The sequence below is a fragment of the Hetaerina americana genome, unplaced genomic scaffold, assembly GCF_022747635.1.
Source record: "Hetaerina americana unplaced genomic scaffold, ioHetAmer1.1.p SCAF_1, whole genome shotgun sequence".
Taxonomy (NCBI): domain Eukaryota; kingdom Metazoa; phylum Arthropoda; class Insecta; order Odonata; family Calopterygidae; genus Hetaerina; species Hetaerina americana.
The window spans coordinates 9,851,360-9,875,000 of record NW_027286069.1 but is presented as its reverse complement, the minus strand read 5'-3'; the positions used below and the strand labels follow the sequence as shown (position 1 = coordinate 9,875,000).

Genomic DNA, 23,641 nt, shown 5'->3' with positions numbered 1-23,641 from the left:
CATTACTAAAAATAAAGTTATGTTTTCTATGCGTTTTTGTGATTTGCCTGATTGTTAGCTATAATTCTTTACTTTTGCTTCTCCCCTTTTATTTTCATATTTTATAGACCCCTTTTATTAAATATTTTATGGAGGATGTAACTTATATGAAAGATCTACAATTAATTACAAGCAAACAGATATGCTAATTTAAAATTAATTTTGGTTCCAGTGGCTTATTCATTTTGTTCCTGTATTTAGTAGCACCTATGTGATTTGGTTTTACATGTATGCTACTCCTGGGGGATGTAAATCAATTCTTATTTTTTTACATTGATATTTTTAATTTTATTGTTGAAAAGAGAATCCGAAAGGCTCATTCTAGGCTGCAATCAGAGGAAAAAAGAGCAAATTTATTAATTCCAATGTTGAAATGTTTTTCAATGCAAAAAACATTTATTATTAATATTGTGATTATTGCATTCTCATTTTCTCAATAATTTGTTTCGTGGATTACAATGATTTAGAAGACGGAGCCTGACAGATTATATCAGAACACATCATGGAGTTGAATTCATTAGCAGCCATAAACTGAGAAAATAGCGATATAATGATCATATCATCAGAATATGTCAGGTTTCTGAAAAAATTGAAGTCACTAGTCGATTCTCAAATGTTCAAAATTAGTAGGAGGTTTGTTGACTCATCAGTTTGCTTAAAGTAAGGTGTGGTAAAAAAGTAAACTCTGGAAATATATAAAAGCTTTATAAAATTCCACCAAGGAAAAAAATGAGAGGCTACATAAGTAGAAAAGAGATTGACTGTTCATCATAGAGGCAGTTTGATTACTCTTCATTGGACTGTTTACTGCTCTATGTTGAACAGAACACATTTCTCACGTTCAAGAATACATTCATATTTTGGCGCCATTTACTTGGTCCCGTTACAGTTCTGGAAACTCGGGCGATCGATCTGTTCAGTATGTCCCTCTACCAACTATCTAAAGTACTACTAGATAGGTGTATTTCGTTTTGAATGAGAATCCTGCTTTTTGGAAGTAGGAGCGCGACAAAATGATGATGGTATTAATTTTTTGAAGGCTTGTTGACTGGAATCAATATTTATCAAGAGAATAAATAAAAATATAGAAGAGATGGTCCGATATTGAAATATACAATCCACCTCGAACGTTACCGTGTACCTCAAATGATTTAATGATACCGTTGTAATTCATTATGCCCCATGCCTGATATAGCGTTTAATTTCAATTATTTTTAGTTGACCAAAAAATGAGTAGTATTTGAGATTTTCATGCCATACTTACAGTATTCCGGAACGCTTGAGGTTTTAAAATCAGTTTTTCGTATTTATCAGTATTGACAGCCTTGTATTAACAACATTTGAAATGTAGTATTTTACGCAGGATGAGTGGGGATAAATAACTAAACTTCGGAGGAATATGGCATCGTCAGCTGTCTTTGTTTAAATTATGTGGAATTTAGATATTAAAAATATGAAAAATGTCTATGTCACGGATGTTGCGCGGCAGTTTTGGAAAATTATGCAATATGCGGATAACATGTTGTGATATTAAAATGGAGGCATTCTAAGAGCTTACTTTGATTGAATCGTTTTCAATACAAATGATGTAATTATAAAAATTGCCGAATAATGGTGGGAGACACCATCGCGTAAGTAATTGTCTTCTGGCAAATGACAAAATAATTTGTACAGTCACTTCCGAGATCTCTCTCTGAATTCCAAATGGTTAAAAAATGATTGTAATTCACTCTAGGAAATTATGTTTGAGAGTTATCTATATTAAAATCAGCTAGGGTGCATGATTGAACATATCGACATCCTTAAACACTAAAATTCAAATGATCTTATTTTTTAAGTCTTAATTGCAGCGTAAAATTGCACTTTAAAGGATAACTTTGTAATATTTTTTTATTTTTACCATTCGAAGGTTACATTGACCAGTTGTACCTATGTAGTTGACATTTGTCGATTGTGGTCCATTTTACAGGCAACGAACGAGAGCTATATTTCAAATTCCATTTCGTTATATAAACCGTCCTTTACATATTCCAATATTAATTGGGGACTTTAACCCGAATAAAACCCAAAGTAGGGCGTCACTAATGGAAATACGTTAGGGTGCACATCGGTTCACTTTCTATTTGGGGACTTAACCAAAGAGGTGTTTAACCGCGGCAGTTGATCGGTACTAAGGGCATGGTGCTGATGCATATGAAGAGGAAATCACGCAAGATCAACGTAAAAGAAACTAACACAGGGCCCAATTGTTTGCGTCACGCAACAAACGACGTTTAATTGTATAAGCACATAACTCGAAGGTCATATAACTAGTTTAGTTTCAAAATTAATGCGTGGATCATTAGAGAATCTACCCTGCGAACGCCAACTTAGTCGGTGTTTTGACTGATCACTTTTAGCGACTGCACATCGCCGAGAGTAGTGGAAATTCAATCAGAAATACAAGCATGCATTACTAAAAAATAAGTCCACTCAACATTCACTCTACAGTAAATTTTCACGAGTTTCGCATGTTTTTTTTTGCTATAACCCCATCACATTCCAATTACTTGCTTGAAACCTTAATGATCGCGAATTAATGTCATATCGCAAATCATCCACGAGGGGAAATTTATTGAATTCGTTAACTCCATCAGCGTCCTCCCTCGGGATTGAAATTTGTCGCTCGAAAGTTTGCAGTTTGATCAACTGGCATCTCGCCAGTTAAGCAAAACTTAAAAAAATATTATATGGACTAAGACTGCTTCAAGCTGCTGACCGGGGCGTCTCGAGATCGATTCAAATCTTCTTCGTGCTCCAGATAAATCCCTCCTTTCTGGCCACACCGTTCGCGGAGCATGGAAAAAGATACTGCTTCCACCCATCCCTTTACCCCGAATGAGCGAATTTCACACGCCCGAAGGGATTCTTACGAGACCTATCAAGACGACCCTCGGGTTGAAAACTGTGGTTTATCCTTCTTGCCAAATTAATCAAGTCCTTGAAACAATACCGTACGTGAGGACGTGCTAATTGGCGATGTGGAGTGAGCTCACTCGTTTTTCTTCATTTGCAACATTATGATTGTTTTCCGTCGGGCTCATGATACTTCACGAACTTAAAAAACAGCCGCCGAAAGGATTATAGTCGTTTTCCTTTCCTGCAATCAATTTTGGGGCTGAAACTCGAGGCTCTCTGTCGAGCACCGTGTATACATCCCTTCTCGATGCGGCGATAATCCGCGCTTAGCCAGATGTCCCTGCAAGAAAGAAGCAGAAGAACGAAATAAAGCTGTGGACCTTGAGCCCTTTACCGGATATTCCCACGAATTGTAGCAAGATGGCGTTCAGTGCTTTTGCCAGTGTAAGAAGTGCATCCTCAGAATAAATAGTGACCTCTACAGTTGTTGTCTCCTCAAAGGGTTGGGTGATGTGCAGATGCGTTATAAATGAAAGGGTGTCAAAATACGATTGCCAGCAAAAAAAAAAATTGAACGAATTCTATTTTCGCGCACGCACCTGCGCATGACACCTTCCACTGTCGTAGGCAGAATTTTTGTTCCCATAGGTGGACACTCTAACGGTCAAGCGAACCACTTTGCCAGGCGAGGAGCTAATTGTATTAAATTAATGCGATTAACTTTGCAGGTTTCCACTCCCCGATACATTTGATTTTTAAAATTGTTATTCTAGATTTTTAAAATGTCCACATGAATGCCGTTAGTCGTGGTAATTCTTCTTTGTAGTTTATGTAAGATATATTGGAAAAAATTACTTCAAAGGCACCATACGATGACTTGTAATGTTTTAAATTTTATTCTCAAAATTAGAAATCTTCCCGTGGATAGTGTATCATTTTCATCCTTTTACCTATTCCAATTTGATTTTCAAGCTCTGGCGTTGTTCAGGAATCAGAAGTTGACATTTTAAGGGTTCATTCAAAGCGGAAATAACTTTTCAGGAGGTTTTTGTGCCTAGAGATGTTTGTGAAAGGGGAATCATTAATTTAGCTGGTTGAAATTGAGGTCATTAATCATCTCGGTCTTCAACATGCTCGTCGTTTTTTTTAAAGCGATGAAAGTGTTCCCTTATATCGATTGCCCGGTTTGGGAACAATGTTTCGTGGTTCCAAAAGAGGAAGAAGGATCTTGAGCATGAATTTTCAAGGAGTGCCACTTAACCTAAATGATGTGCACTTTTCTGTTCAATTGCATTTTGAGACACTCCAAGAATGTCTCGTCTCCAGGGCCAGGCTCAACTTGCGCCCAGTCACCTTCGTCAAAATTCACTCGCCTTGCACGTAGAGCATCCGTGATTGCTTCTTCGGAGTCACTGCGGATGATATCGTTCTCATTGAGAATTGGCTTCGTCTCGTTCACTTGGTTCAGAGGTTGGCATGGCATGATCACGGACGAAATAATTTGAATAAAAAGTAGGAGATGAAATATTAGGAATTAAAGATAATGCGCGTGGGTGCATTGATAATAAAAACTAAAATTTAAGGACTTAAATAGAGGAAAAAGAAAGATTTACATCTTATATTAGACCGTTGGGAAGTGACGAAAGTTGAATAACTTCGACCAATGACGCAGGTCTTTCTTTTCAGTAAAACCAGAGCGAGTGAGGCGGTTTGCTGATTCATCCACGTATAAGTATCTTTGCTCGTCCTTTGTGAAAGTGTTATTCAATATTAAATTATAAGCAGCTAAAGGCTCTTCTTACCTTGACTTATGCAGTGTAGATTTCGATTCTTGTAAATATTGTTAAGAGGGCATCGAGGCGCATGGTTACTACTTACCTTTTTAAGTACCTAAGCACTCTTTGTTGTGCCATAAGAAAACTATTTATACGCATTCACAACGAAGCTGACGCTTTTATACATTTATTTATTTTGTACTCTACAAGCTACCGATAGGGTGTGTGGCAGGGGGTGAATATGCACCAGACTAATCTTTACCCGAACATTACCCTACCGCGGTCAGACAATGTTATTCTGATCCCTTATTGTTCGTGAAAAAATGATATCTTAAATCTATCAGTTCTACACTTAATCTCTCTAATTTTACTAGAATGATCTCTCCTACCGTTGTACGATGGGGATTATAATAAAGTTTCAACATCATTGCTAAAGAGACGTCCTTCCAAAATATACAAGTAATTGTAGAGTGAGGGATTTCATTGTTTAATACATACACAAAATTTTCACACACCCTAGCGGTAACTTGCAAGATACTAAAAGAATAAATAAATAAACGTTAAGCTTCACTTAAGACAACTGTGAAGATCATAACGTCTGTTTTAACCGTCACTTTTTGAAGCGCTGGCAAATACTTTGAAAAATGCAATGTTCACGGTTTCATTTGAGTCATTGGCGAATATACGAGCGCCAATTCTCCTGAAGGAATGAGACGAAGCCAACGTCTTAAGTTTCCCTCGCAGGTGCTCCTGGAATCATTTCCCGGTGTCCAGGGAGTCGTTAATTTTGTTTCCCGAAATTTTCCGGAGCGAGGGAGGGCTCGCCACCCAACTGTCACGGGGTTAGTCGTCCCCTCGTGGCGATGGACGGATTTTGGCGCACCCGCGAGGAGATGGAGTGGCGCCGGATCCATTTCCTCGCTCCTGGTGAAGCAGTGTGTGGGCGCTCTCGTCGGGAAGGGGGGGGGGGGCGGGGGGACGGAGGGACGCGGCTCGGCAGGAAGGCGCCCTTAAGACTGCAAAACTTTTCCCCCGAAGGAATTGGCCGTCGGAAGAGAAATATACCTGTGTTCTCGTGTGTGTTTATAACACATATTCGAGCATTTGTATCCACTTGGGCTGACTTTTCGAGGGCACTGCGTCGAATGCATACTTTCTATTTGGAGTCCTGCCTATTTTTGTTACTGGAGACGACACAAAAAATTAGGAAGTAACCGAACTCAAAACAAGCCGAATTGACATATTGTTAAAAGGGTTCAGGATGGCACGCTATTTAGGTTCTGTTCTCGTACTATTCCGTGGCAAAATCAAGTCAGTAAGACCTCGTTCGTTTAAGCATAGTTTTGAATGAAAGGATTTAATGAGTGTCCTTTTATGCTCAAATACCAGTTGCTTCAGGATTCCGTAAATGTTAGAAGCGAATTGGAATGCCTGAATTGACCGAATATTATATTTGCTTGAATAAGAAGGCATATCAATAAGAAAACATTGTAGAATACCATGAAAATTATTTACCTTCCTTTCCTTTTCCGCCGTGGGCGTTTGTATAATTTGAAAGAATAATGTCCATCGCCCGCATTAGCCCCGGGCAATATTTCATGTTCCTAAAAGCATTTCCAGGGCGTTTTTCCTTCCCCTTCCGGAGAGATAACACTGTCGCCACACCCAAAGCACTAAAAACCAATTTCCCCGAACTTATCTCGGAGCCTTGCCTCCCCCCCCCCCTGACCTCCATCCGTCAAGATGCTAATGCAGCGGAATCCGATCGATGTGCTCGACAAGGAGATTGGGCCTCGTATCGTAACTTTTGTTTGTTATTTTGCGATCCGTTTCCATCCACGTGGATTCCCCGTTTCATTCTTTTTTGTTTACCGGTGGATTCGCTCAGGATTCGTGTTTTTACGAGCGCGTTTCGCTGACACAAATGGGGCGACTTGAAGGCGATGCAGGTAATGGATGAGATTATTCGACTGATCGTTTTGAACACTCATCCGATGTGTATTTTCAAAATGAAAGGGAACCCAAGCGGCCGTGTGGACTAAATCGAGCGGAATCCGCAGAAAGACTTCGAGAGGCGGTGGTCGGGGGAGAATAATTCTCGAAGAAATTGGGTTTTATTGCTTCGTCCATGGTGAAGGTTCTGTCACGGTCGAGTTTGTGACGAATTATTTGTTTTGTGAAGTCTGCAGTCGGTTTTTTTCAGGTAACATTAATACTTTTGCTGTGGATGTTTCGTCGATGCTCAAAGTCTTTTTTTCATTCAGGGATGGAATTTTCATTTGGGTTGGAAGTCAGTGGGGATTACCTGAAAATCCACCATCAAATGCTGAAAATTCATGTATTGACAACTGGTAGCCGTCCGGACGAGTGGCTCAGATTCATAAATCAGATCAATTTTGTCTCTCTTCTGAAAGAGAAAAGAATTCGAATGCTCGAATGTCTACATACACATCCGTTTTCCGCACAATAGTTCCTCAATTTGATTGCACGTAAATTGTGAAGAGATCATTTTCGAAACCCAGTCATGATTCTTCAGATCGATGTTAGCGCAACTTAGAAACCTGTGAAGACATGGCAGTCATTTCTCATTTTAATCAGTTTTTGAGACCAGTAGCAACATGAAATGATTAGTGGTCCCTATTTTTGGCTGTTTTCTCTTTCAAATGATAATGCTTCATCATTCCAACTTTTAGATCGTGCATCTTTGTCTCCATTTCATTTATTGCATGACTTAGCCACTCACTGATTTCAAATTCGGTTGTGACTTCTTCGTAGTTTCTTCGACGAATCTGTCACGCCAAACGTTGCTTGCTTTGATACTCGATGCTTCCTCTCAATAAGCTCGGTTGCCTTCCGTAAGAATGCAGCGAAGGGGCGCTAGTGTTGCATAATTTACGTCTCACATCTGTGTGGTGGCCCCATCGCGAAGGAGAGTGTATTATTATGGAAATGGAAGATTTCTCTTTTTCGGAGCATGTAGTCAATGCGTGCTGCGACTGTCCGCTTGCAGGTCCGGAGCCAACATCCAAGAATGCCTTCTTCTGATCCATCTTTTGGTGACGATGGGGCGGTGAAGGAGGGCCCTTTTCCATCACTCGGCTATGTTTTTCGAAATGCCTCTCTGGCAGAAACGTGAGAAGTCTCTCCATGTCGAGAGACTACTCACTCACGCGCCACGTGCTCGCCTTGCCGAAGCCCCGCCATCTTATGAACTTGGCTCCATCTCATCCAGTAAAACTGAAGATTTGGTGCCAAAGTGGTGCGCACGGAGGGGTCAGTCTCGCCTTTTCCTGTACATTTTGTCAAATAATCTAATTTTTACCTCGGCATGTGATTTGGAAGATATTTAAATTGCGTACCACTGTACTGTTTGCGTTTCTCACCCGAAATTTCTATCTATCTACATGGTACCCTGCAAACCACCGCTAGGGTGTTTGGCAATGGGTGATCACCCACCAGACTACGTTTTACCCAAAATACCTTTCCTCCCTACCGCGGTCGGACAACGCTATTCTGATTCCTTATCGTTCGTGGGAAAAACGATATCTTCAATCTATCTGTTCTCCACTTCATCTCTCCGATTTTATTTGAATTATATTTCTTACCGTGGTAGAATAGAGCTAATAATCCCTCCGATCATCTATCCCAAGGTTTTGCTATGAGCTATTAATTATCTCTCCCCATTTTCTACGTTACTTTATTGATGAGTAAAGTGGCGCACTCATTTGTATTTCTTTTCCATACCAACTGGTGAAATGAAGCTACTATGTTGGTTCCTCTGTTGGCTGCAGTAGATCACGGCAGACGGGGTGTTCGGTTCGCGGTTTGAAATCGTTAGTTTTTCTGGCTGGCCGGCTCACAACCAGTCGAACCAGTTCCACATGGGCGAAGGCAATCGTAATTAATGCTTTGCGTGACGCGAAAATCACCGCACGACCCAGCTAAGTTCGGTATTGAAATAAATCATTTCAAACATCATAAAAATTCATACGCGGTATTTAATAAAATAAGGATGACCCTAATGCCATTCATCATGTTTGCAATTTGCAATGGACTCGAGAGATATCGCACGGCTTACTGGCGGCCTAGCTAAGTGGAAGGAGTGTATAAAATGTTGGCGAGGTTGAAATACTTATGCAAATGCATGCATATCTCCTCGCTCCTTCTCTCTCTCTTTCTCTCGGTGAGCGAGCGGGGAAGATTCTGTATCGTTCAATCAGAATTGTTTCGGTGCTTCGCTCCCTCAATCCATTCTCCCATTCGTCCCTTCCCTCAGGGTCCACCGGGAGCCCCAGCCCCCTCTCCCGGCTCCCCCTGTCGTTCCCACGTGCGCACTGACCCCTTTCCAGCCGACCCCTGTCCACCACCACTCCCTCCGTCCTGCCCCCCGTCACTACCACCAGCTTCACTGCCGCTCTCCTGTGCGCCCCACGCACCCCGCCTAACTTCCACGTTTATGGAGAGCGCGGATCCGAAACTTGGTGTTTGAATGGAGGGAGGAGGCGTTTGGGGCGTGGAGGAAGGAGGGAATGCGATGGGCGCAGAGAAGAATATGCTGATAGATATTTAAAATATTTAGTGCATACATATTGCACAAGGAATACATATTTAGAATATGTTTCTAGTTGATCCTTATGAAGTTGGATTGATTGCCGAATTATATCGTGTGAAGTGAGCTAGATTTGTTAAACCTTGTTAAAGTATTTTATTATTTAGTATTTTTTAATACTCTGCAAGCCACCGCTAGGGGTGTGGCAGGGGGTGAACACACCCCAGACTAATTTTGGCCCTAATGTTTTTACCCCTACCGCGGTCGGACAACTTTAATCTGATCCCTTATCTTTGGAGGAAAAAATATCATCTTATCTGTTGTACACTTAATCTCTCTAATTTTATCGACATGATCTCGCCTACCATAGTACGATGAGGGGGTAATTCAAAATCATTGCAAAAGAAATATTCCTCCAATTTACGCTAAACTGAGCATCGTATCAAAATTATTAGAGGAGCTAGGTTGGAAATCATTAATGGGGCGAGGGTTAAATTCCTGATTTTATCTTTTGTATTAATTGTAAGGTGGTTTCCTCAGCGATGATGTTGAAAATGTTTTATTAGCCACATCGATCTACGCTAAGCGAGATAATTTCAATAAAATTAGATTAGGTGTAGAACAGATGGATTTAGGATGTGATTTTTTCCACGAAATCTGGGGGATCGGAGAAGAGTTGCCTGGCTGCACTAGGGGGGGGGGGCAGTATTTTGCGTCATAAGCAATCTGGTGTGTGGTCAGTTCACTCACGTTAGCGGCTGTTTTTAGGGTACCAGGTATGAATGAATGTAAGAAAGAAGGCAAATGACCAAACGATTGCTGAGGATGTCGGTGGAAGAGAGGAAGCCGTGAGCGGAAGGAATATTAAGTCGCAATGCAATGTTGGAGGTCGTGTTAGAAAGGGAATGTTGGGTGAGAGAGGACAAGGGAGGAACATATTGGCACTTGTGGATGTCAGGAAAGAATCAAAAGATGTAATATACCAGGCAAAACGTTGTTATATTGTGTCTTGCTTAACAGGTCAAAGATGGTTAAAAAAACCATGTATTTTAATTGTCTGCAGAGTCCTAGTAAGATGAGAGTCAGCACAATGAACTTGTGGGCGAAACCATGACGCGCCGAGGATGTTAACGGCGCAGTGCAAACGGAGAGCCCAAAATTTACGCATAAGTAAACATTCACCTCACGTCATTACGGGCTCACTTAACCAGTGTGAGGTCAACTGTGTACTTTCAAGGGACATTCGCGTCGACAGATAGAGTCGTTTTTACACGAGAGGACATGATCCACTATATTAGCTATTTAAGAGATTTCGAGAATACTTTTGACGACACTCAATTTCTGTTTTATAGCTGATTGCTGGGAGATAACCCGCGACTGTATGGTCAACCATCAGAAATCAAGGCCATTTACATTTACCGATACCTTCATTAAGCCGAATAAATTGAGTTTTATGAAATCTAATAGAGAAAATTCCTCTCTTTCATTCCATGCTCTTGGCCTTTTTCTCTCTTTGACCTCTCCACACCTTACTTCTCCCCATGTTTCCTTTACCGTCAAATGCTCTTTTATTGTAATAAACATATTATTGTTGTAAGACCTCGACCCTCCGAGGAGTTCACCCCCACTCGCCGTGATCGTTCTCTCGGAGCGTCTACCGCCGTCCCTCCATCCTCGGCGCCCCCCCCCGGCCTTCGCTTCCCCCTCCGCCCCTTAATCCTCACCCACTCCATGCAAACACCTAATTCTTGATCCCTCCCCCGTCTCTTCCTCCGCACCCTGGATACTCCTAAGCGCCCTCGCGCCACCCCCGTTAGCTGACTCCCCCCGAGGGATAGGGGTTGGTTGGTTAGGGGCCTCTCTTCCCCTCGCCATTCAATGAGGTTGGCTCTTGCTGGATTTCCGTCTATCGGCGGCGACATTCTGAAAGTGAGCGAAAATTTTCAGCCGTGTAATTCGCCCTTGCAATTCATAAATAGTTCTATTCGAAGATTGGTTGACTGCTACTTTCCGTTCTCCCATTTTCAATTGTAATTTTCTCGATCTTTGTTAGCTCTTAGCACTCCATCCAAAGCTGGTTCAATTTTTTTTACATTTTTGTTCCTTGGGCTTCCTCTTGGGGCCTTCCCCTCATGCTTTTCCTCCTTTACAGTCGCTGGTAAATGAATCGTTGCCTCGAGGCTTGCCCACTCCATCCCCGATGCTTCCCTCTCGTGCCGCGCGACTCTCTCCGCCCGTCTGCTCCTCCCTCGCCTCATCTGCATCTCAATCCCATCGCCATCGTCGACCTCCAGAACCAGCTTCCCGAACCTCTCATTCAGCTCCGTTCCACATTTTTCTCTTATTCCACTACTTTACTTCCTCTTCTAGTCAAACTAGCTACTCTTAAACTTTCCCTATAATTAAGATTCTTGAAATAGAATTCGGATCCATTATTAAAAATAAATCTGTAGTTATGAGTTTCTGAAAGATCGAATGCTTTCGTGAGCTGTTGATTTTGCGGATTTGTGACCTGTCGATTACTCCCGTTTTATAAGCCCGCGGCACGAATCTACAATTCAAGTGAGCGAGTTCAAGTGTTACAGATAAGCTGCGAGGGTTGATCACGCGACCGGGATATTGGTGTCGATGCGCCCGAGGTTATTCGATCCATCGCTAGCATTTAAGTGCTCCCGGAAGGCGAAGTCTGAACTTACGTGCTCATTTCCCGTTTCGACTGAGTTCGCAGGATTCTTTTATTCGGCCGAGAATGACACACAAGAGTCGATTTTCGCCGCGGTTTGGTTGGAAATGTCCTCTCGCCGAGGATTTTAAAGCCCACCTTCCGTGTCTACTTCGCGACGAGTCAGCTCTTCTCCCTTCTGCTCCCCTTTTTATTTCGCGGACCGCTTTTAATCCATGTAGTGCACGTATCCCGCAACTCCCTCTTCGGAGGTTGCTTTTTTTTGTCGTCATTACGCTTTGAATCCCGAGTACGGATGAAGTGAATTGTAGGCGGGAGGGAGATGTTGGATAACTCGAGAAGTTAAGAATGGACTCAGCATTTCGAAGGAATTCCTTAGCTTAAGTAAAATAAGTAATGCTATTTAAAATAGCTAGAATACGCACGATATTCTTTAGAACGAAGGGTTGCAATCGGAGATGTGAGGACGCCATCTATACATTGTGTAATCGCGCAATCGTTGGACGTTTTTTACTTCATGTCATTTTAGGACCTTGGGAGATTTAAATGTAATAAATACAAGTTTTTTTGTATTTATTTGATTTAATACTAGTAAATGCCTAGAAGGAAAGTTAACTGATGATGTCTCTGTTCTTAAAATTTATGAACTTACGTATATGGCTCGCTCAGTGAGATACTCCAATTTAAAAACTCATTATGAAATAGAGAGTGGGAATATTATTTTAGGTGAATTAATGAAGACATAGCAGAAGTGTTTTTCCGCTTTAACAAATTTTTTTCTTCTAATATCACTCACAGGGATTTTAATTTGAGATAGTCCACGGAGCGTGAATTTATTACTCGATTAAAATTCCTTTCCGGAGAGTATTTTGTCTGGGCCCAAGTCTGTTGCGAATCTTCTTTGGGTGCCGGATGTCCCTCGCCCAGAGTTACCCCATTCGCCGCCCGCAGTCGCCCAAAGCGAGGAGGAGGAGGTGGCGGCCTCAGCAGCCCCCGACGACCGCCTCCTCTTGCCCACCCCCAAGCGCCCGCTCGCGTCTCAATCTTCGCCCCCTCGGATTGTCCCACCCCGCGCGACTGCTTCGCCCGGAGTCCCCAAATGACCCCCCGCAAACACCCCCCTTTCCGCACCCCCCGGCATCCCTCTCCCCCCAGATACCCACCCCCTTCGCCGCCGTGCGCCCACTCGATGCACAATCCCCAACCCCACCCGCCCCCTACCGACCGTACTAGTGTGTGTATGACGTCAGCGACCGAGCCAGTAGTGACGTAGTCTCCTATATCGATTGCCATTACTTAAAGCGAGGATCCCAAACCTTCCTACGCCACCCAGACACTCACAAACCTTCCCCCAACCACCCCCCTGGTGTCCGACCCTGGCGACTCCTCCCACCCCACCCCATTAATCCCACTCCTGGTGCCTGAAAATACCCCCGTACTACGCCCACCCTTACCCTCACGCACCCCTTCTCCATCCCTTTGGCACCCCTCGCGAACAAACCACCCCCGAGCGGCTGCCTTCCCCAATTCGCGCCCCTTCCCACCGCAGCAACCCATCCCCACACCCCCAGGCTCCCACGCCGGGGTCCACAACTCCTCTCATCCCCCCTCCCCATCCTTCCGACCCCCAACTCTATTCCCACGACCCTCTTCCTACTCCCTGAACCCTCCATCTTCCTCCATATTCCCGTCAACCCCCTATCCTACTCTGCACGTTTTGCCCGCCCACCCGCGCCCTTTTCGCGGTTCCGCTCTCTCCTCCTTCCCCCCCCGTCTGCACCCTCCCTTCCCCCTACTCCCCGCACCGCGTCTCCATTTCGCACTGTGCGCCGCCGTTATTGCCTTGTTGCCCTGCGCGGCAGAGACCTGGCCCTTCGGCGAGCAGCAATTCAGTCACCGTCGGTGTCACTGGGTTACGTCGTCCTTTCGCTGTGCGGCCGCCGGATGCTTAATGCCGGTGACTGCGCCCGTGCGGCGGGTGGGCGAAATGGATGCCGGGTCTCGACTCTGAATCGGCGTACTCCAGTGCATAATTAATTGTGAGAATTCACGCGGTGAAGTTCCTATGTTTTTCCTTCTAGCCTATCCCCTCTGCGACTAATAATATATGTCACATTCAAGTAAATAAAGTGATGCGTGTCACTTTCCAGAAGTATGCAACAAAATACTAATTTGCTGTGTAACCATGAAATATCATTTTTCAATAATATCAAGAGCTCAGGTGCACTCTTATAATTTTTCTCGGGGAATCACTACGTTGTTTTATTCTACTTTGGCTTCAGAAGAAGCGATTTTCTTATCTATTTAATTTGGGTGTTCCACTAATTAGTGATTTCGTGTGGGTACTAACGGATTTTTAGGGGAAGAACGTAGGGAACCATTCAAATTGGCCATTTCTCAATAACCATTGCGGTTTTCAGAAAGATTGTTTGTTGGCGTCAGAGATTACTTCATGTCTCGTAGTTTGATAGATTTATTAGAAAAGTTAGTCTTCACCATGACATAGTACCGCTAATTTACAAAATGTCTTCCAAATTACGTCTATGAATGAAAAATATAAGAAAATATATCTCTTAATCGGGATACTTTGACGAAATTTTTGGAAGTGTTAAACACAACGATTAAAAAATGTTAATGTTAATTCATATCAAAGTTAAAGTCAAACTTAGTGGAACGTGTCAGTTGAATAACCTCTTGGAAGGTCATCCGGCGATGCAAAGTGTCTACATTACCATTCTGTTGCGTGGAACTCTAAAGAGGTGTAGCAGTAATATCACTCGGCATCAAAGGCAGAAGTGTCCAATTAATTTCCAACACTTTCCGAAACCCACCCAATGCAATCACGTAGAAGTTTCCAAAGCCTTCCGGACATGTTGTCGGAGGTAGTCGCAGATCCTTTGCGCGCCTTGCGCGTTTCGGTCGCCTCGACCCGGCGAACGCCGCCTTCCACGCACCCCACTCCCTCGCAGCACCTCCGCATCCCTTTAAGGATGCCGTCCCTATCCCATTCCTCCACCTCCCAAACCCCCTCCCCCCCGCGCCAATCGCATTTCCACTCTTCCTCTTATCCCTCGCTCTCTCTCGTTCCTCATAAAATTCCCATGGGCGCGCCTCCCTCTTCGCCTCGCTAATTTCTTTTGCCCTTTTTACCGTTTAAGGCTCTCTTCGCGAGGCACGTGAAGGGCTGGCCCTGTTGGTGCAATCACACGCATCACGCATCATCCGATGTCAGGGGACGCGAAAGTGAAAAGGTGACGGGTCGCGTTGAGAGTTAGAAAAGGATTTTATAAAACAATTTCCGAAAGAATTAGAAAAAGATTAACGACAAAAATACACGCATAAACTCTGATTCCAAACTTATATAACTATAGAAATATGTGGTTTGAGGCTTCACTTCGTGGAAGTATTTAGTATTCATGTCAAAATATTTTGCACTTTTTTCCTCGGAGTTTATTTTTAAGTACAACGCGTTTCACCGACTTGCAGCACCATCAGGTACAAATGTAATTACAGAATTGGGATTCATAGTTTAGGACAGAGGGGAAGGGGTTTGGCTATGGTGGGGAGGTGAGGAAGTGTGGGGTGTTGCAGGGAAGGTAGGAGTGACTATGACGTACGCCATAACCGCCTCTTCCCTCACCCAGAAAACTCCTTCCTCCACCTTCTGCATCGCACATTTCCTTATCCCCCGACCATAGCCAACCTCCTCCCCTATGCCCTAAGCGTGTATATCCCTGTTTGCTTTATTGAATGAAATTTTGTCTTAAATATTTATACTATTTGTATTTATATTTGTATTATTTGTACACACTCAATGCGTATAAGATACATATATATGCTATAAGTGCATAGGCAAACCACATTTATGCAAAGTCATCCACTCTTTATTTTCTCTATGCATCCTCTCTTAAGTCTTTGCAACTTGATTCATGCGGTATGTATATACAGGGTTCGTCCGGAAAATAAGTGTACTGAGCTCAGAAAAAAAAATTATTACACTTTTACATATCTTAAGCTAATATTCCTCAAAATAGGACCCTTGTGAGTCGATACACTTGTTCCAGCGGCGTTCCCATTCCTGGAACGCTCCCGCGAAGGCATCATCGGGAACCTCTCGAAGACTCGTCGTCGACCTCTTCTCTGCCCTCCACGAACATCTTGTGCCACCGAAAGATCATGTTTCTGGACATGGCTGACTCCCAGTAAGCCTGGTTAATCATACCGACAGTTTCGGTAGACGATTTCCCAAGCTTGACCGCAAATTTGATAGAATAACGCTGCTTCGGCATCGCGTTCCGTGACGTGGGTCGAGCGTGGAGGTTCGCGTTAACAGAGCTCCTCACTACACCACAGCTCAGAGCCGACTGCCTTTTTCAGCGTCGCTTGCCAACATACCCCCCTCCAATCGCAGCTCGTCAGAGCGGTGCTGGGCACGCCTGGAGCGGCGGGAAAAAATCAGTACACTTATTTTCCGGACGAACCCTGTAAAGCTGCTTTAATATATGAGTTGTAAAAATATTTGTGAAAATATGAGTGCTCTAATGCATGAAATTTTTACAGGAAAACCAGGCATTGTTAACTAAAAAACATTTATTCAAAGTTGTGATTGAAAACTGAAACCATTTTGATTTCTCCATTGATTTCTGCATGGCAATATACACCTTTTACTTGAACCTGAAACTCTCTTCTTTACCTTAAATTACGCGTTTGTTTTCGACCTGATGTGCAATCAAAAACAAATGCCTGCCCCGGCCACGGCACGTGAACCGAGACATGCCTAGAATTCCTGCCCGAACTAACGTTATCCTAGGATTATTGTCCGAGGCACCCAATATGAACGTACCCTAGGTACAATTTTGCTTTAATTTAATTACTGCGAAGACAATAATTTGATGTCTTCTTCCTATTCATTTCAATCCGTAAATGTGATAACCATTGAATGGGTATTAGTCGTTTATGCTATCATGTACCGAGAATCCGTGCCAAGGACGTGTACTTGTACCTAGGAATCAGCACGTTGTTTCTGGGCCTCTAGGTACTCACTATGGCAGTACAAATGAGAATATTTTTGGGGTATCGAAGGAAATTCAGTCTTTTGGGGGTAATGATATATAGGTGACCCGGAGGTGCAAGGATCGACTCCCCCGTCTCCAGTCACGATCATTTCAGCAAAGAACCTTCGGCGACTGGTAGCCCGAGATTGATCCCTCCCGCTCTCTCTCCGCCCAGGTGTCTATGGTGCCGATGGGCGAGGACCGCACCCACCACCGTACGGCGGCCGTACCCCCGGAGGTCCCGGCTTCATCCCCCGCGGCCTCCTCCCCCGGATCGCCCTCCTCCTCCGCCCGCTGCCTGCACCGCTTCGACCACAAGTTCTCCTTCGAAGTGCTGGCCGCGGACCAATCGAAGCGGGTCCTCGTCTCCGCGTGGAGCGCCGGCGGCGGCAGCGGATGCGACAAGAGGTGAGCAGACACCTTCCCCCTACCCCCTTTCCTCCCTCCCCCACCCCATCGGCGGACGCCGCCTCATTGGCCGCGATCGCCGACCACCCGCACCCCCTTGGCCCACCCCGTTCCACGCAGAACATTCCCGACCCCGTGGCCCGTCTTCTCGCGTGCCCCCGGCTCCACACCCATCCGTCATTGCCCTTCGTCCTACCTGGAGACTCCGTATCAAGATGATCTCAACTCGTATCCAACTCATTCGCCCGAGTGTGTGCCGATCTCGGCCTAAAACTCTCACATCTACTGATGAGTGAGTTGAGTGAATTTTCAATCTCGAAACGAGCTCTATCCCCTATGTTTTTTTTAAACAATTACAGTTTTCCAGGATGATATTTTTTGTGATTTTGTTACCATATTAAGGTGTTCAACCAAAAGATACAGAATTAAATTTGCCGAGTTGTTGCTCAGGTTGTCCTTTTTGGTATTGAATACTTGTATTTCGGTCATCGGTAGCACGAAAAAGTCATTGGTTGAATGCTGGAGGGATCTTTGATTTCGGCCAAAAAGGAATATAAATTCTTTAAAGGGTTTTTAATGACTAGCAATAGCTTTACATTGAAAACTCTACCTAGGAGTTTTAGCTCTTAATAGCTTAAGCTGATATGTCCAGGATATTTTCTCTACTTTGAAAATGAAAATAACTTTATAAGTATACTTATAATAATATAATAATAAGTAAGTATACTTATAGGTATAAATTCCCTCAACAATTAATTTAGTACGAATATAACTCTGTCAAAGAATTTTTGTGGTTATTCCGCATTCCAGAACGCTTTGAAGATTTCCAAGTAGGTGCGTGAAACTTTGTACCTTCGTGAAAGTACGAGGCGTATGTTTATTGAAATTGGAGAGGAGAGAAATGAAATGAGTGAAATATTCAACTAACGCTAAACATATTTTGAACTGGCTTTCGCAGGCACTCGATTATTCGTCATTCAAGCGAAAAGTTGAAGGTACGTAATTAGTATGCGCCTAGTCTGCGATAGGGCGGCCTTTCTCCCGGCTCCGGCCGACCCTTCGCGTAGCGGTCGGTGGGTGCCCGGTGGTCACAGGTCGGCCGTGGTCGGGGCCACACCACATCCTCCCGCGCGTGGATGCATCACGTCACAGATTATAATCCATTCCCTGAACCCGTAATGATTATTAGTGCACTGCTCGGGACGTTACTCCTGCAGTCAGGGATTACACCCGTGCACTTGCTGCATGAAAGGAGATGCAGCCAAAAGGTTTAATTCTTTCCCCTCAGCGATGCACGTCATTTTCGCCAGTTTGGTTTTTTAGTCATAAATAAATGAAAATCGACCACCTCAAACGTAGTTTTGATGATATTTTGCGAGGAATTAATGCATATATTTTTTGGTACATCCGATCCGCTCCTCGAGCAAACACAAAGGTATAGAGCTCAAGTTGCTGTTCTGGGTGGATTCTTGGCGATGTTTTACATGGATCTCAAACTAGGTAGGAATCGTCTAAAAATTGATCCTCAAGGTCTCATCATACTGATATATCGATTATCAATCGAGAGAGTTCATGTGTCACATAGTTCTCGTGGAGACAAAATGTTTGGCGGTAGCAAAAAGATGACCGAGCCGTCTGCCGCGGATCTTCAAAGCGTCGCTGTGCGCCGCGCTCCCGCCCCTCCCACCCTCTGTCGACCCCCTCTCCAACATCCCTCCATCTCTCGTTTCCTCTCATCTTCCCCTTTCCCGCCACCCCCTCCCCTCCCCCGCAAATCGCGACACCCTTGCCTCTTGCCACATTCCCTCGATTTCCTCTTTCGCGTAGGGGTCCCTCCCCAAACCCCTTCTCGCGCACCCGCCCCCTTCGCACCTGTCTGTGTCGTATCCTGCTCCGGAGGGAGGGACCGTGGGAGGTGGAGCGCGGAGTGGGGGTTGGGTGGATGGGTGGGTGGGGATTGACTCGTAGCCCGCCATATCGTAAATTTGCGCCGAGCGATGCGCTGCACGGCGGCTTCTTTATGCTTCACTCCTTTCTGGATTTTGGTTGACGGAAATGGTGGAAGGCTAGGCGCCACCGTCGAGTCTGCATTTATGTTTGTGACTGCGAGTGTGTCTGTGTGTCGTGGCGTTGGTGTTCTCTTCCGTTGCCTTCATTTTGATTGCTCTCGTTCGGCTTCTCGTTGTCGCCTGCGCTCCCCTTTCATTACTTTAAAGAACTCTGGATTATTTATGACCCCCGAAGCTCCAGAAACATTTTAATACCGTTCTCTTCCGAAAATTATTGCCGCGGGGAGGAGGCTGTGATGATTCATCCACTCTATTCGAGCGATAACCCTTCGTTTGGGTTTTTGCTTCGAGGGTTACCACCTTATTGGAACTGACAATTTCCGCTCCCTGGAGGGGCCCTCGCGAGGCACTCGGAAGCGCCCCTGAGGCTGAGGAAATGAGATTGGCGTGCTCCGAAGCATCCCACCCCATCCCCACATTGACCCACATTGAAAATTCATAATCCAAGCATGTAAAAGGAACTGGCATACAAGTATTTCCCTAATTTTCCCGAGATGCTGCCATCATTTTATTTATTTATATTCTCCTATCTATTGCTCGACAGTCATGATTATTCTCATGCAAGATTAAATTTATTTACTTATTATATGTAGGCATCCTCAGACGAAAAAGACAAAAAGAATTCTTCTCAAACTAACCGACGAAACGTAAAATATCTCTGTGAGTGCACTTTTTTATTTGCATATGTGTATAAATATTTTCGTTAACATTTGTTCATTTCCTTTTTATCGCTTATCGACGTTTCCTCAATGAGTGTGTACGCCATGTATATTAATTATTTAGTGGTATTCTGCCGTTTGAGGTAGGTTTTGAATGGGCGAAGACTTGATAATCTCTCTTCGTTCCATCCAACATGCCGATCCTATTCCTACCCATTCCCCGTTTGACTAACGTTCTCCGGTCTATCACAGTCTTCAGAGTCCCATCGCCAATCAAAATTCTCTGAATCCATCTCTCCTGCCTCTTTTGGAATTTTCCCAATAATCCCTTCTCCTCCCCCACCATGCCCAGCACTACCTCGTTTGTTTTATATTCAGTCCATTTCAACTTTTCCGTCCTTCTCCACATGCACATTTAAAACTCTTCCAATCTCCGTGTGCCGTTTTGTTCCAACAACCATATGTCCGTGGCGCACAAAACCTCGCAGTATGGCAGAGTTTTAAAGAGTCTATTCTTTACGTCCTTACTCAACGTCCCTATCATCAATTCCCTCCTCCTTTCCTCCTTGTGAAAACTTCTTTGCCTCTCACAATTCGTCATATGTCCCAAATGCCTTGACCATGTCGTTTTAAAACAATTATATAAAAAATATATTTCTGTATATATATATATATATATATATATATTTGTGTATATATATAAACACAGATGTAGATTTTTAAAACATAGAAACACAAAGAAAGAACACTCACATATGTTGTTCTGACTTTTCGACGGCACGGCCGTCATCATTATCGTGCTTCTGATGATTTTTGATGATTCTGATTGTGTTTCTATGTTTTAAAAATCTACCCCTGTGTTTTTATATATTTCTGTGTCACCGAAGAGCTTTCCATTTCGAAGATATATATATATATATATATATACATATATATATATATATATATATATATATATATATACATATATATATATATATACATATATATATATATATATACATATATATATACATATATATACATATATATATACATATAGTATATATATATATATATATATATATGATTACTATGTATATTAATATATAATGTATATTGTTCTGTTTCTTTGCATAGATGAATCAGAATGAGATTTTCATTCCGTGGAAATAAAACCCTTTGGGTTTTAAACGGGAGATGAAATGTTATCTCGTCTTTGGTTAGGCATACTGTCCCCCTGTTCAATATTCGTTCAAATAATTCGGTGGCATTAACCAGAGTTCCAGGGTTTTTCAAAATATATTCATTGTGGTATTATTTTTCAGTATATTTTACTTTTCACATATATACACGTATGTAATTTTTTCATTAAAACAGCAATGATAACCCATGAAACGGCATTCGAATCCACCGTTCATTTATTTGTGCTCTGTTGTATGTATTTTTAAAAAAATGGGGAATTTCAGAAAATATCGCCACGCCAATCACTTCGCTATTTAAGTGCAATTGCTTTTTAGGATTGAGATAGTGCTGTTCATTAAAATAAACGGTGCGATAATTTCCCATTTTTTCGATCCGGAGAATACTTGAAATTATTGGATCTCATGGCATCAAGAAACATCGTGCTAACTTTCTTTATTCACGTGCTTTTCATTCCTCTTCTCGCAGTTGCTCATTTTTCATAAGTCAAATCAGTATCTATCCGCAGCCTCAATTTGAAAACTACATTATTACATTTATTATTGTATTACACAGTACCCTGTAAGCATGCCGTTAGGGTACGTGGCGGGATCTGAATACACACCAGACTAATTTTGAAACAAAATAATACCTTTTGACCCCGGACTACGTTATGCTGATTCTTTATCGTAAATGGGATAGTGGCATCTAAAATCCATCCGTTCTATACTTAATCTCTATAATTTTATTTGCATGATCTCTCCAACGCAGTACGATGAAGCTAATAATACATTTTCGATATCATCGCTAAAGAGACAATCCTCAATTTTCGCAAGGGATTTAATCTGTAATCAATTGTAATTAAATTTTAATTAATTTTAATAAATTCTGTAATTGGCTTTAAATTTAAAATTCTTTGTGATTTGATGAAACAAAGCTTCTATTAAAAATCAAGTTGTTTGATTGTATATTACGTCTATTTTTACAGATTGCGTGAATTACAATATTTTCAGTTCATATTCACGATTGTGTATACATGGCAAGTGAATTGGATGGTATAGTAGGGAAATGGGTCCTGTACTGTTACATGGAATATGTAGTTTTCGTGGGATAGAAAAGAAATTATTCATCGCCTGGGGCGAATCTTTGTTTTCGTAAGTTCCAAACATCCGACAGGTAGTTCCTTCCGCTGCGCGCCTCTCTCTGTTCCGGAAACTCGAGGAACGACGGCGAATGCCGTCGCTTCCTGAGTCCCACCAACCGAACTTAATGGAGTTACCGGATTCCCGACCTCTTCGAGAAAATCATTTTTCCCTTTCCCTTATCCGCATCAGTGCCTCCCGACCAGCGTTCGCGCAGGGTGCGGGTGTTGGGCGGGTGTGCGACTGGGGGTGCGGGGGGCCGGGGCGGCATGGAACTCCCTTGAGGGAGGACCAATTCGGCCGATGCCCATGCTTGCTCTCTCCGATTGGCTCCGCCGTTTTAAAGCAACGAAACGCGGAGGGGTCACCGAAATCAGTCTTCCACGAGTTGAAAGTCGACTGTCCCAAACAACTTAGTCGCAATTCATTACCATGCAAACCATTTTATTCATCACGAACGAAAAGAAAACTGCTGCTCTCGTAAATAATATCAACTTACAAGATCGATTCTTCAAACACACAATTCAAATAAACACGATTTACTTCAAGCAGCTACCAAGGAGATCTCGGAATCTTATGATATTTATTCCTTTCTGCGTTCTAGCAGTAGATGTCACCGTTGTACCGACATCAGCTTTTGCGTATCAATTGCGATTCTAGCCAGATTCTTTCGGATGTACACTCACGAGAGGAGATTTCCGCATCAGGTAGTAGTAGACTCGTACACGGGAGGGTGTTTTTCAGACGAGGTGAACCTGGTGGCGAAATTTGTGATGGGTGAAATAGTGATGGGGTAGGAACGGGGGCGTGTAAGTCCAAGGGAGAGCCCCCCAACGCATACCTATTCTGTAAAGCCTTGATGTCGGGATAGAAATGTAGATTCGATATTGACGAACGGGTAGAGGTCATGCATGGGGAGTATGGATTCGATGGCGTATTCGTGCTTGAAGGGGACTCCCCGGCCGTCAGCTTCAAAGGACTTCGCTGACCCTCTCGGCCACGCGTTAACCGCAACACAGTAGTCTGCACACACGTACTGTGTCAGTGGGTATCACATTCTATCGACGGATCGTCGCGAATCACCTGTCATCCCTTGCCTGAATGAGAAAGAGAACGGCCTTTCGAACAATCGTATATTTAAAAAAAAATCTGTATGCTTTTCGATGTGTGGATGCTGGGAGCACTTTAAAAAAAGGATGAATAA

General features: G+C 43.3%; 1 protein-coding gene and 1 long non-coding RNA gene across 2 annotated transcripts in view; both read left to right on the top strand.

Moving 5' to 3' along the window:
* LOC139686147 (uncharacterized) overlaps positions 1-17,185 on the top strand; it is an 18,789-nt gene extending 1,604 nt beyond the window's left edge. Inside the window, exon 3 of the long non-coding RNA XR_011700306.1 lies at positions 17,174-17,185. This is a non-coding gene — a long non-coding RNA (uncharacterized lncRNA). The remainder of the gene's footprint in view (positions 1-17,173) is intronic.
* A 146-nt stretch (positions 17,186-17,331) lies between these two features.
* LOC139696602 (uncharacterized) overlaps positions 17,332-23,641 on the top strand; it is a 230,286-nt gene continuing 223,976 nt past the window's right edge. The window contains exon 1 of the mRNA XM_071595411.1: positions 17,332-17,406. The gene's annotated coding sequence lies outside the window, so the exon portion shown is untranslated. The remainder of the gene's footprint in view (positions 17,407-23,641) is intronic.